The sequence below is a fragment of the Chinchilla lanigera genome, unplaced genomic scaffold (genome assembly GCF_000276665.1).
Source record: "Chinchilla lanigera isolate Chin_1 unplaced genomic scaffold, ChiLan1.0 scaffold00038, whole genome shotgun sequence".
Lineage (NCBI taxonomy): Eukaryota > Metazoa > Chordata > Mammalia > Rodentia > Chinchillidae > Chinchilla > Chinchilla lanigera.
The window spans coordinates 14,674,664-14,686,821 of record NW_004955439.1 but is presented as its reverse complement, the minus strand read 5'-3'; positions in this window follow the sequence as shown (position 1 = coordinate 14,686,821).

The following is a 12,158-nucleotide window of genomic DNA, read 5'->3' as shown; positions in this document are numbered from 1 at the left end:
CTAAACAAACCACGCACAGCCCAGTGACCAGAGCAACAGCCATGCACTATTGCTACCAGTGGCCACAGCTTTTGTGGGTCTCCCTGACGCTTTGCTGTCACGAGCTCTGCTGGGGTGGCTGTCAGCCAAGGAGGTAGCTCTCTCTGCTCAGCACTTCCTGCCAGGTTTTGTCACAGCAGCTTCAGGATTCCAAGAGACGAGGACAAAGCTGCACACCTCTAAGGCCTTGGCTCCGAGACACACATGGATTTTGTTGGATTCTGTGGAGAAGCAAATCATACCACCAGGCCAGCTCAGCTCTGGCTGGAGGAGCAGGAAGCATGGGGGTGCCATGGGTCATGCCTGCCACCCATCCTGCAAGATGATGCCAGACAGTGGGCTAGAGCCGAGTGAAAAGAAATTGAAAACGGACTAGTCTGTGCCGATTCCTCCTCTGCACATTACCTCTAAGACTACTGGTAAATCACACTTGATCTTAGCCAAAAGGCCAAGAAGCGATGGTAAATCATATTTTAGAAAAGAAAAACCTGCTATTCCCCAAGCATAGTGGATGAAGCTCCACATTTCTGGCTGTGGGCTCTCTGTCAGGCAGAGAGCAGAGTACAGCCTCCTGGGATGGAGGGAAGCAGGGCTACCTGAGCCCCAGAACCCCCTGTGGACTCAGGGGAAAGGAAGATCCACCTGTGACCAGTTTAGCACAAAACCAGCATGCCCCCTTGAGGGAACCACATGTACACTGCATTAATACAGAAGGCTTTTTAAGAGATTCAATTAACCAACAGTAAAAAACCCACTCAGGTAGCAACTGTAGGACCCTCAAGGAAACCTGGACACAGAAGCAATCAAAGTTACAAGTATTTAATCAGCTGCCAGAAGATCAACTTCAAAATATGGTGGGCCACTCACATTTCTATAACAAATTCTCCTTTTCAACCTCCTAATGGGTCACTCAATATATATGAATATCACCACAAATGGCCCAAATCTAGGGTTATCCTCAGAAATTCTGGCAATTTCAGATTGATAAAAATAACAGGGGCTCCAAGAAAAACAGGATTCTATTGACAGCATCAAGATCTCAAACAAAGGACAAATATCCTGTGCAAGATGCATGCCATGTATAGTGGGAGATATGAAAAAGGCACACCAAAGGCGGTCTGTTTCTTTAAAGAACTAATTGGAAAGAAAAATTTATACTCATAAAAACAATGGAAATCAAAATGGTGAAATATTGCCCCAGCTGAAAGTCTTGTACAGGTACTGAATATATCATCAATATAATGAGCATCATCACATCATCAACACCATCATCACCACCACCACCATCACCGTCATCATCACTACCATCAACAACAGCAGCATCACAAACATGTTCAGTGCCACACCCACTACAGAATAAGCTTCCTGTGACCCGTGAACTGTTGAATCATTTGGACTTCCTAGAATGGCTGTTACTTTAACTGACGTTTTATAGAAATGGTAATAAACCTGAAGACCTTAACTAACTGGACAAGGCTCACCAGCTGGCCCAAGCTAGGTCTGGAACTGGAGCCAGCATTGGACTAACTCCAAATCTGTGCTCCTAACCACTGTGCTTTCCTATTCTACAGCAAGAAGAAGGGTCCAATACTCAGAGTTGACAAACATGAAAATAATGGTAGAAAGAATTCTCTCCCAAATATGTAAATACAGTGTATGTCTGTGTTGTTTTTTATTCTACCAATTGTTTAACATTTGGAAAACAGCTTGTTCACATCTAAGGTATTTATTTCTAAAAATAAACCATCATCTATTCTTCTGATTTTATAAGCAGCAAGCACCAAGTTGAAATTAAAGTCAATGTGAAATGATTCATAAATATTTGAAAAAGATTAAAACAATCAGTACTTAGAAGCCTGGAATTCAAGATATATTTGTCTGAGTTGCCCTCCTAATACCACCCTATATAAATCATACTTGTTTTCTTCTACCCTGAGTTTATCAGGAATTTGACCTGTAATTCATCCTGAACACATCAGGCTTTACCTTCACAAAAGTAATTAGGCACTACCCAGCCAGCAAAGATAAAGACTTAAAATGCATTATACATGGAGATTAGAATGCAGACACAGAAATCTCAATTAACCTTCTAATCTGTAGGTCAGAAGGAGGGGCTCTGAGTTAGTGGGAAAATATAGTGCCCATTTCCTATGGACCCCATCAAGTTGGTGATAGAATTCAGGTCACGGCAATTAGTTATAATAACAAGAGGAAAACAAAAGTTTGTGCAGTTTATTTCTGAAAAGAGTGGCAATCAACCAAAGCTAAGATGAAATGCTGAGCATAAGTTAGGGCAAGAGACAGCCTTTCTGACCAGTTGCAAAATAATCTGTGTTTCCTAGTAACTGCTTTGTGGATGAGAGGAGATCAGGGTGAGAGAATATGACACAAACAAGCCATGGAGCCAGCTCAAGCCCAGGCAACAGGCTTCACATGGGCTCAATGCATGTCCTGGTGTGGACCAGGGGGAACTAATCAGCCCTACTAGGCACAAGAGCACCAGATATAGTGTGGTCTCAACCTCTGATATCTGTGTCCTGGGCAATGAGGTCCTTGGGAGTTTCTGGAGGCAGCGTGGGGAGATTACCACTTAGTTGCCACCATCCACTCAAAGTTTTGGCATTCGTGGAACATGCCCTGGTCTTCTAACAGGTCTGCCATGCTAAGGGACCCTGCTGTGCGCAGCAACAACCTACATTTGCCTCAGTTGCTCTCATGGCCTCGGCCCAGGGGGAGGGGGTGGTCTTCTCTTCTCCTGAAACTGAGGCCTGAGCCCCACCCCCACAATTTATATCCTCCTGTGTGAGGCAGGCCTTCAGAAAGCAGAACTTAATTTCCTAGCATTCTTGTACCCTTGGGTGAACTGCATACAGAGGTACTGGTTCAGTAGTGTGCCTCCAAATTATATGTCACTCATTGTGACCTTATTTAAAAATGATGTGGCTAGAGATGAAATCAGTTACGGGGGGTCACACTGGAGGAAGGTGACTCTTACCCAGAATGATCATTGTTCTTAAAGAAGAAGAAAGACAGACAAAGCCAAGGAGATGCCAAATGGAGACAGAGGGATGGGAGTGTCTGAGCCATGGAGTGCCCAGGACCAGGCCAGGACCATAGCCCAGAAACAGATTCTCTTGCAGAGTTCTGGAAAGAACCAACCCAGTGACACCTGGATTTCAGACTTCTGGCCCCTAAATTGTCAGAGAGTATGTTTCTGTCATTTTAAACCACCTGGTTGATGTCACTTTGTAAGAGCGTCCCTGGGAAATAGTGACACAGCAACCACAACCTCCGTGAAAGGGTCATCCCACAAGAAGCAGACCCACAGCAGCCCAAGTGCAAGCCAAGGAGCCTGCATTCCACCAAACTCAGGCCAGGCACTGGAGTCAGGGGCTCCTGTTCCCACCAATAAAGTCTTTTCTCAGCACCCCACCAAACACTGTCTTCTCTGCTCCAACCTCTGCAGCCTGCCTTTGACCTTCTTCCACTTGCTGAGCAGTATTTTTCACCACATGAGCCCCTCCCTGCTTCCTTGACAATCTGCCTCAGGTGCTCTTGGTTGGTTGGTTGGTTGGTTAGTTTTCTTCTTTGTTCTGCAGAGCCTTAACACTGAGCAGCATCCTGGAGATCCCTGCAAGGTGTGGAGAGCACTCCTGGCCATGTAGGTGGTATGAGGCTGAACAAATGAAGGAGCAAATAAACAAGTGAATGAATGGGATAATGCTCCACCCACCACACGAGTTGTGTCAACACCATGTGCAGTTCAGAAGGGTTCCTCGTCAGCTCCTACTGTTGCTCTCCATCTGCCCACAGCTTCCTACCACCTGGGCACATCTACCCCAGGGAAACTGTAGGGGCTAAAGGGAAAGGCAGCGTGGCAAGAAGGAAAGAGCATGCAGAAGAAGGAAGCACACAGAGAGTCCTCCTGCCAGAGAGGGCCAGCACCCCTCGCCTCAACGTGGTGATCCTATTCTACCTCCATTCCTGAAGGCAACCACGCCACATTCCAAAGGGTGGGACTTCAAAGCCAACAGAGTCCGAAAGCAGTCACTTTCCCTGTGTTCCACTACCTCTTCTATCTTGGTTCGTGTTGTGTTGTAATAAACAACCTTAAGCTGGGTCTTTTATAAAGCAAAGAGCTTTATAAAATTGGGCTTGCAATTCTGGGGGCTGGCAAGTCAACACAGGATGGCACCAGTGTGAGAAATGGGAAGAACCCAGTCATATGTAGAAGGGCCAGGCACGTGGGTGGCCTCACCTTGTAGCAATCAGCTCTTGAGATAACTACATGCTCCACTCTTGCAGGACTCAACCCATTCTATGTGACTGCATCAATCTATTCAGGAGAGGGGAGCCCCCTGACCGCATTTACCCCAACCAGGCCCACTTCCTGAAGCCCCCACCGCACTGGGACCAAGCTTCCTTGGGGGAGTCGCATATAACCATGGCTTGTAACTTCATTTTGACAATGACCTCCACCCTGTCTTCCAGTGACTTAACTGATTCTTTTCTTGTCTTCTCAAGGTGACTATAAACTGGTAGGCTGTTTCTTTTCTTCTCTGCCTCCTACAATGCATCAAGGGCCCAATGTATCAAGGGACCAGGAAGCAGGGATGGAACAGTATGCAAGAAGACAACACACACTGAAGGCAGGAAGACACATCATCTCACCACACCATGCCACTGGTCATAGCATGGCAAGACATGAATTATTTCCTCCTCATGAAAGGATAAGGGCATAATTTAACAGAATATGCATCGTGATTTCTTTCTCCATCAAATTCCAAGACTGCCATTAAACACATGAGACTCAATACAGTTTTGCATGAATGCAAACATCTGCTCAAAGTCCTTGAGAGGAGTGTGAGTCAGTCAGAGATACCATGTGTGAAGTGTGCGGTATGTATTGGCCACACAGCTGGAGCCCAGGCTTTTAAATAGCACCGTACACATCTGGAGCAGCAATATGGCATCTCCCAGGATGAGTACGTTTTAAATACCAAGCTACATCATCAGGTGCCTCCTGGGGGCCAGGGATGCTGCAATTAGAGTTCTTTCCAGGGTTACCATGGCATTACACATCACAGGCACACTCAATCTGGATATTTATTGACTAATTTATGTTGCAAGAATATTTGTAACTGTTAAACTTCAAGCTAGTGACTTCCCATGCCTATTATTTTGAAATATAATCTTTTCATATTCTTTTAAGTGAGTGTGACAGTATGCAATAAAATATAATATGACAGTACGATGCTGATATTTCTGGGAAAAGTTTTTTAAATGCTATAAAAAGGAAACCTGCCCATTTGGCATAATATTGCAGGACCTCACTACACAACACCTATCCTGGCTTCCAAAGGCACGTCAACACATCTCACTGCAAGTTTCCTGAGGCCCAAAACAAGGTTGGCAGAGCACTTCTTTTAAAAAGGAATCTGCCCAAGAAACATCAGACTACCACAGGTGAACATCAAGAAAAGACTTGCAGGCTCCTTTCATACTAAGACCTGCTTCACAGGTAGCATGGGGGAAATCGAAGTGGGTGAGTCCAGGGGTGCAGCCTTCTCTCGGTGTGCGGTCAGTGAATTAGTAATCTCTTTGAAGGTACTGACCCATACTGCACTTCAGATCAAATCCAGAGGTAGCTGTTGAAAGAAATGGTAAAGATAAGTGAGGAAGAAGGGAACAGGGAATGAGTTTTATTGAGCAACTATAGGAAGAAAGAGACATAAGTTTCGATAGCACAACTGTAGGACTGGACCAGCCTACCCTTCCTCTTTGTTCGTCTTAACTTTTTTTATTCTATTGAAACATATCTCAAATATTTCAGTGTTTGCTGAATTTGATCAGAATTCTTCATGAGAGTGAACCCACATTCTCCACCTGGCTTTCTGGGTGGGTAAAAATAGTAACCCTGAAGTTGATGCCCATTCAGAACTCCTTAGCTCAGCTTGCTCTCTGTAGTCTGGAGCTGTCTCCCATTCCCCTCCTGCCTCCTAAGTGAGGTTCACCTGTTAAACTCAGACTGGTTATACCTGTTCCAGATTATCTTCATCAAGACATTTGTGTGAGGTGTAAGCTAAGGCTTCTGTTGAGCAACAACTGTGCCAGGGAGAACTGAACCCAAGATTTTTATGTATATTTTCAACAAAGCCTTGTAAAATATTTATGACACATCTGAAAAGGAAAAATGTTGTTTGATGGTATTGTAGTATTTCAAAGTACTTTCAAAAATCAACCTACTTGTATTGGTACATACTTACCCAAAATGCTTAATTTTGAGTTATAAGGAACTGTAGAAGTGGGAAGACTCACCTTTGCATCCATGAGCTCCCAGCTGTTGCTGTAGCTCACGCACAACTGGCTCTGGGCACAAGTCCAGGAGAGTCAGGGTGAGCCACAAAGAAGACCTCCATGAAGAACCTTCCTTGAGGAACCCTCTCTGATGAACTCTCCGTGAAGAACCATCCATGAAGAAGCCCTCCATGAAGAAACCTCCAAGACGAGTCCTCTGTGAAGAAGCCTTCTATGAAGAACAATTAGTAAAGCACCCTTCATAAAGACCCTATTGTGAAGGAACCCCCTATGGTGGATTAACTAATGGTCAACTTGTAACATCTATCTGAACTGAATCAGTGTGGTTCTGGGTGTGTATGGCCCACTGAGGATTGCTCAACAACATAAGAGGAGAACTGGAGGGGAAGATGGTGTGCTGTTGATTCTCCTGGAGAATTTTGTCACACTGGCTTTCCTGATATGAACTCAGCTGTTTTCATCATCAGAGGAGCTTAGGTTCTTGCTATCACTGAGGATAGGGGAGCTCTAGTCCTTACCTTGAACATTGCTTCCTGGCTCCAGTGCTAGCACAGATCCTTCATCCCACTGGTGCCAGACCTTCTATCTTTAACTGCTGAACTTTGGGCCTTCCCAATGCAGATCCTTCATATAGATTTGCGTGAGACATTGTTGTGGGCTCTAGGTCTTCAGCTGGACTCATGGAGGACATTGCCGTGGGGTCCAGGCCTTCAGCTGGATTCTTTAGGTCTCTATCATGAGTTCAGATGTCTTACATTCTTCTGCATTTCACCTTTTGGGTGAATATTATAAAAGAATTGTATAAATTATGTGTGCTGTATTAAGTCTATTCCCTTGTAAACCCTGACTACAACACCCTCTATGCAAACCTTCCATAAAGATGCCCTCCTTGAAGAAACCTCCATGAAGAACATTCTCAAAAAAGAAAGAAAAGAATATTCCCTAACAAAGCCCTCTGTGAAAAATCCTCCATAAAGAAGATCTCCATGAAGACACTTTCCACAAAGCCCTCTGTGGAATCTCATTTTAGGACCGACCCTCCTGTAGGGTTCCTGGGGGTCTCTTGAGAGTTTGGGGTGTTTTCTAGGGTTGAATATGGCTGAGGTGAGTGATATGCACTTACCCAGCCTTAGGAAGATTCTAATGACATACACTTGTTCTAATCCCAAAGATTTCATGTGAGATTTCTACATTTGGCTTCACAACTAGTTCACAGTTCGGAAGGTTTTGTATTTTTATAGAGCTTATTTTTTATTTTAAAGTGAAATTTTCCACTGCCGTTCCCTTCCCCTGGCACATCTGACGTTATGGCTGTGAACATCCCCCAAACAGTGCAGACTGTGGGAGACGAGAAAGCTCAGGCACTCACAGCCACAGCAGGACTCTGTTGGACTCCACAGGAGCATACAGAAAAGAGAAACCTGTATCGCAAAGCCCAAGGGGAGCCAGAAGTCTCTGGAGTTGGCACGTACCTATCAGTACAACTGTTTGGCCTGTTATGATGTCATCTGAGGACATTATTTCTAACCCACTTTTCCCTACCCTCGTTTTAAGACACTTGAATATCCACCTGAACTTAAGATGCTGTTCAGGTCCTCCCCTGTTGGGCTTGCTCAGCAGGATACTACTTTGGCATACTACTTTTAATTTAGCTGAATCAATACTTGTATATTTCTTTTCTAGAAATTCTGCAAACATCCTTTGACATCTAAACCTCAAATCGCTCCCAGGTAGATATAGCCACATCACTCATCTGTAGGTTTTACAGTGACACACATTCCCATCTGGAAAGTCAGATGTCTGTCCCTTTCTTTTGTTGGATCTTTCTTTTATTCAAGATTGCACACAGTTTACCTCCAAGAACTTTGCTGTCTTATTTCCAAGACCTATTAGGTCACCTGGGTCTGGCAGTTCATCCTTTTTTACAGAAAGTAGGTTTTGTCATATTATTTCTGCTCAAGATTCCAGTTCCCTCAAGTTTGCTGTATTCTTTTGTTTGAACACCATTTTTACACAAAGAAGAGGAAAAATAAAGTATAAATTGAGTCATTCTGGTTTCTTCTCCATCTGTTAACATTACACCATCTGCCTTTTGCTTCTTGCAGGAAACAAAATGAATCAAAACAGAAAGCCTCAGATGCTTCTAGACTAAAGCGTGTGGGCCTCTAAGCAGAGAAAAAGAATGCAGCTGAGGGCTTTACAAGTTCTTTAGGGTAAGATGCCGGTCAGGGTGCTGGTTTGGATGCCCTTGGGGCCCAGACACAGGGCTCTGTCTTGGCTGTCCAACTCTGCCCATAACTGCACCCCTCTGGTACTGGGGGAGGGTGGGAAGAGCAGAGGCCTGGAGAGCTGCAAGGGGGCACAGGTGGAACCCTGCAGCATCCACACTGTCCTCTACTGAAACATAGAAGCTGGAAATTGCTCCAAGGGCAGGAGACCCTCCTTAGCTTCTGCTCAAAGATCAGGCACCTCTGAATGAAGATAAAAGCCAGAACTGTCACTCTGAGAACTCATTCCACTCTCCCAGAGGGAGAGCTGGAGAGCTGATGGGTCATATACTTGGAATTACAAAAACAGACTCAATCCCAAAGACAGACAATAGGAACATAAGGCAAATAGCACTCTTCAAAAGCATTAGCAAGAGGCAGATTTATACCCAGCCACATCAATCATTCTACAAAACATAAATGGTCCAGATGTCCCACTTAAAAGGCAAAGGTTATCAGATAGATTAACAAGACCCCCAACCACAGGCTGTTGGGGAAACCCACCCCAAACACTGTATGGCTGCCTCTGCAGTTAGCCATCTTCCTCCCACTGGCACAGGCTCCATTCCTGGGCACTCCCTCAAGGGGAGCAAAAGCCACATCCACACAAATATGTATACAGCTATCTGAAGCAGACTTGTCCACAATAACAGCTACAAACAGCTCTGATGACCCTCAGCTGCCATCAGAAGATTACCACACTACCATTGTCATTTTGTACCATTTAACACTAAAGTGACCAGCCAAGGCACACAGCAACACAGGAACTTAGGATCAGCACAAGAGCAACTGCACATGACAGAATACATCCCACAGGGTCCTGGCATGTGGGGCAGGGGTGCTGAAGGTAGGCAAAGGGCACCAAGGAATTCTGGAAGGATGGATACATCTGCCTTGATTGCTTAACTGCAAGATTAACAGCTGTATACCACAGAAGCATGAATTTTACTGTATATAAATCATGTCCCAATAAGACAAAATAATGTCACTGTTTTAAAAAGCAACAGGGCTGGGTGTGGTGGTTCATGCCTGTAATCCCAGCACTCAGGAGGCTGAGGCAGGAGGATCGTTGCGATTTCGAGACCAGCCTGGGCTACAAAGTGAGCTCAAGGTCAGCCTGAACTGCATAGAGAGACCCTGTCTCAAAAAGACAAAAATAAATAAATAAATAAAAATAAAAAGCAACAGGGTCTATTTACTCTTCTCACTCCTGTTCAAGAAACACTCTCAACTGACTGCCTATCTGACAGTCCTCCTGGGTACCAGCTCTACCGAGTACTACCATGTGCACAGTTTCTGCTTTACCTCCCCTTCAAAGCACCTCTCTGCAGAGTTAGCAAGAGTCCACCCTCTGATCACCAAAAGGGAAACCAAGGGCTGAGCTACTCAAGGAATAGTCTCCTTGGAATGGAAAAGAAACAATCTTTAATCATTAGTATGTGGTTTTTTGGGTTTTTTTGTTGTGCAGGCTGAAGCTTTGTGAGAAGATAGACTCACGTTTCCCAGGCAAAAGTCCTCTTCATCCTCAGGTCCAGAGCTTCAGATGCCAAAAAAGACCATCCTTGGAAACCCAGAGCTGCAGAATCTGGCTGTCAATCATCTGAGCTGATCCTACATGACCTCTCAACATGCCAGGACCCTCCTTTCCCACTAGGGACACTTCCTTCACTTTCTCTCATCCTCTACCGTGTGACTTGTCAACAGGAGAGACTTCCGATGTGAACAGGATCCAACTTGGGATGTTCCAGCCTCAGAATGCTAGTATTGTGGATATGTGCCACTGCGTCCAGCTAGAGAGAAGCAATTTCTGAATGTCATCAGCTTTTCTGGTCTCACATGTAATGAAGAAAGTTTAATGCCTGCCTAAAACTGTCACATAAAAGCAAGAAGCTTCCAAAACATGCCACATTATATGAAGGGGTGTTCTCTGTAGTGAGGCGCTTCTTCCAGAGCATGTGGCAATTCCCATCTCCTTCTTTATACCGAAGTTTTCTTTTAACTCACCCCACCTGCCTAAAGCAGACTTAGTCCTCTTTATCTACCACTGATCAACCTTACATTGAGTTTACTTCATTTCTTGATATTATTTTCTAGGATGAAGAAGTCTTTGGACCAACCAGAGGAGAATTAGGAACAGATTCAATCTTTGCGTTATCTAGACAGAAAAGTACCTTTATATTGTAGGCCAAGCACTTATCGCAATTTCTAGCTCATTTCCTCCTCTCTCCAAGGGGAAATAAGGTGAGCAAGGCCTACAGTCAACCAACAGAAACGTCTGGCAGCTGGACCTTTTGATCTGTAGGCATCCCCCTAGCAGTGATCACTTCCAGAGCAGTGGCTCTGGTCACAGCTGGGAGACAGCAGCAGCTGAGGGTGGTGAGAGCTCCAACAGTGGCACCCATGTGAGGCAGAGAGTTGGACGTTAGCAACATGGACATAGGGGCTGGCAGCCACAGCAAAAGCAAAGATGTGTTTTCCTTCACTTTCTTAATCATTAACTACAGATAAAATCCAAACAAGGTTTCAAACTTTGGCCCAAGTAAATGTAACCCCCTCTGCATTGAGCATGTAGATAAGGTCCGGGACCGTACAGAGTCAAACCATGGATGAGGGGTGGGAAAAGCTCAAGGTCTACAAACAAATTAAAAAACAGAAACATGCCACCTACACAGGGCTAAGACCCAACTTCCTGGTGATGTCTACCATACCAAGGAACTGGTAGAAGACACCCCTCACCCAGAGTGTCAGAAGACAGCAGGGCCTCCACTCCTGAGGGCAGATGTTGAGTCTGCGTGGTAAACTGAGGCATGGTGTACAATGGTATGTGCTCTTGAGCACAGGCAATAAACACCTCACATCACTGCAGTCTGTTTTTCATAAAAGGTAAGTTTGAAGCTTGTAATGGTAGAAAAAGCAATTTAGTGCCAGCATAAGCTTGGGTAAACCAGGGGGTGTCTGAGGTTGGCTTCCTCACCTGAAAAACAGGGGTTACTGGGTTTCCTGGAGCTGTAGAAAGAGAAGGTGCCACAACTACCATGCTGTGTTACATTTCAGTTGAGTGTAGGTCTAAAACCAATCTTTTCTACACACATTTATATACAAGTCTGTCTCAGTGTAGCAGACTTAAGCAAAGTTTCGGGAACTCCGCAGACCTGGCTGTCTCTCTGTGTTCCTAGGGAAGTAAACTAACTTTCATGTGCCTCATATTCTCATCACTGAGGAGAATCTAACCCCCCCCTCAGCAGGTCATTGGTGGGGCTGAGTAGGATCTTGAATGGGAAGAATGAGAGGCTTCTACCTAGCACTTGCCAAAGAACAAGAGCTCAGGACACACCCTACAATCACAGGGGCCCAGGAAGTCTTCGGCCAGGATGTGGCCACATTAAATGACAGGCCAGTATTATGTGAACCAAGAAAGATGAGAGAATGTAGGCCATCTGGCTTCTGAGTTATTCCGTGCTCAAAGGCAGTTTACTCAGTGCCTTAATGACAAAAATATCTGAGAAATCCAAGTATTGACTTCTATTTCCATCA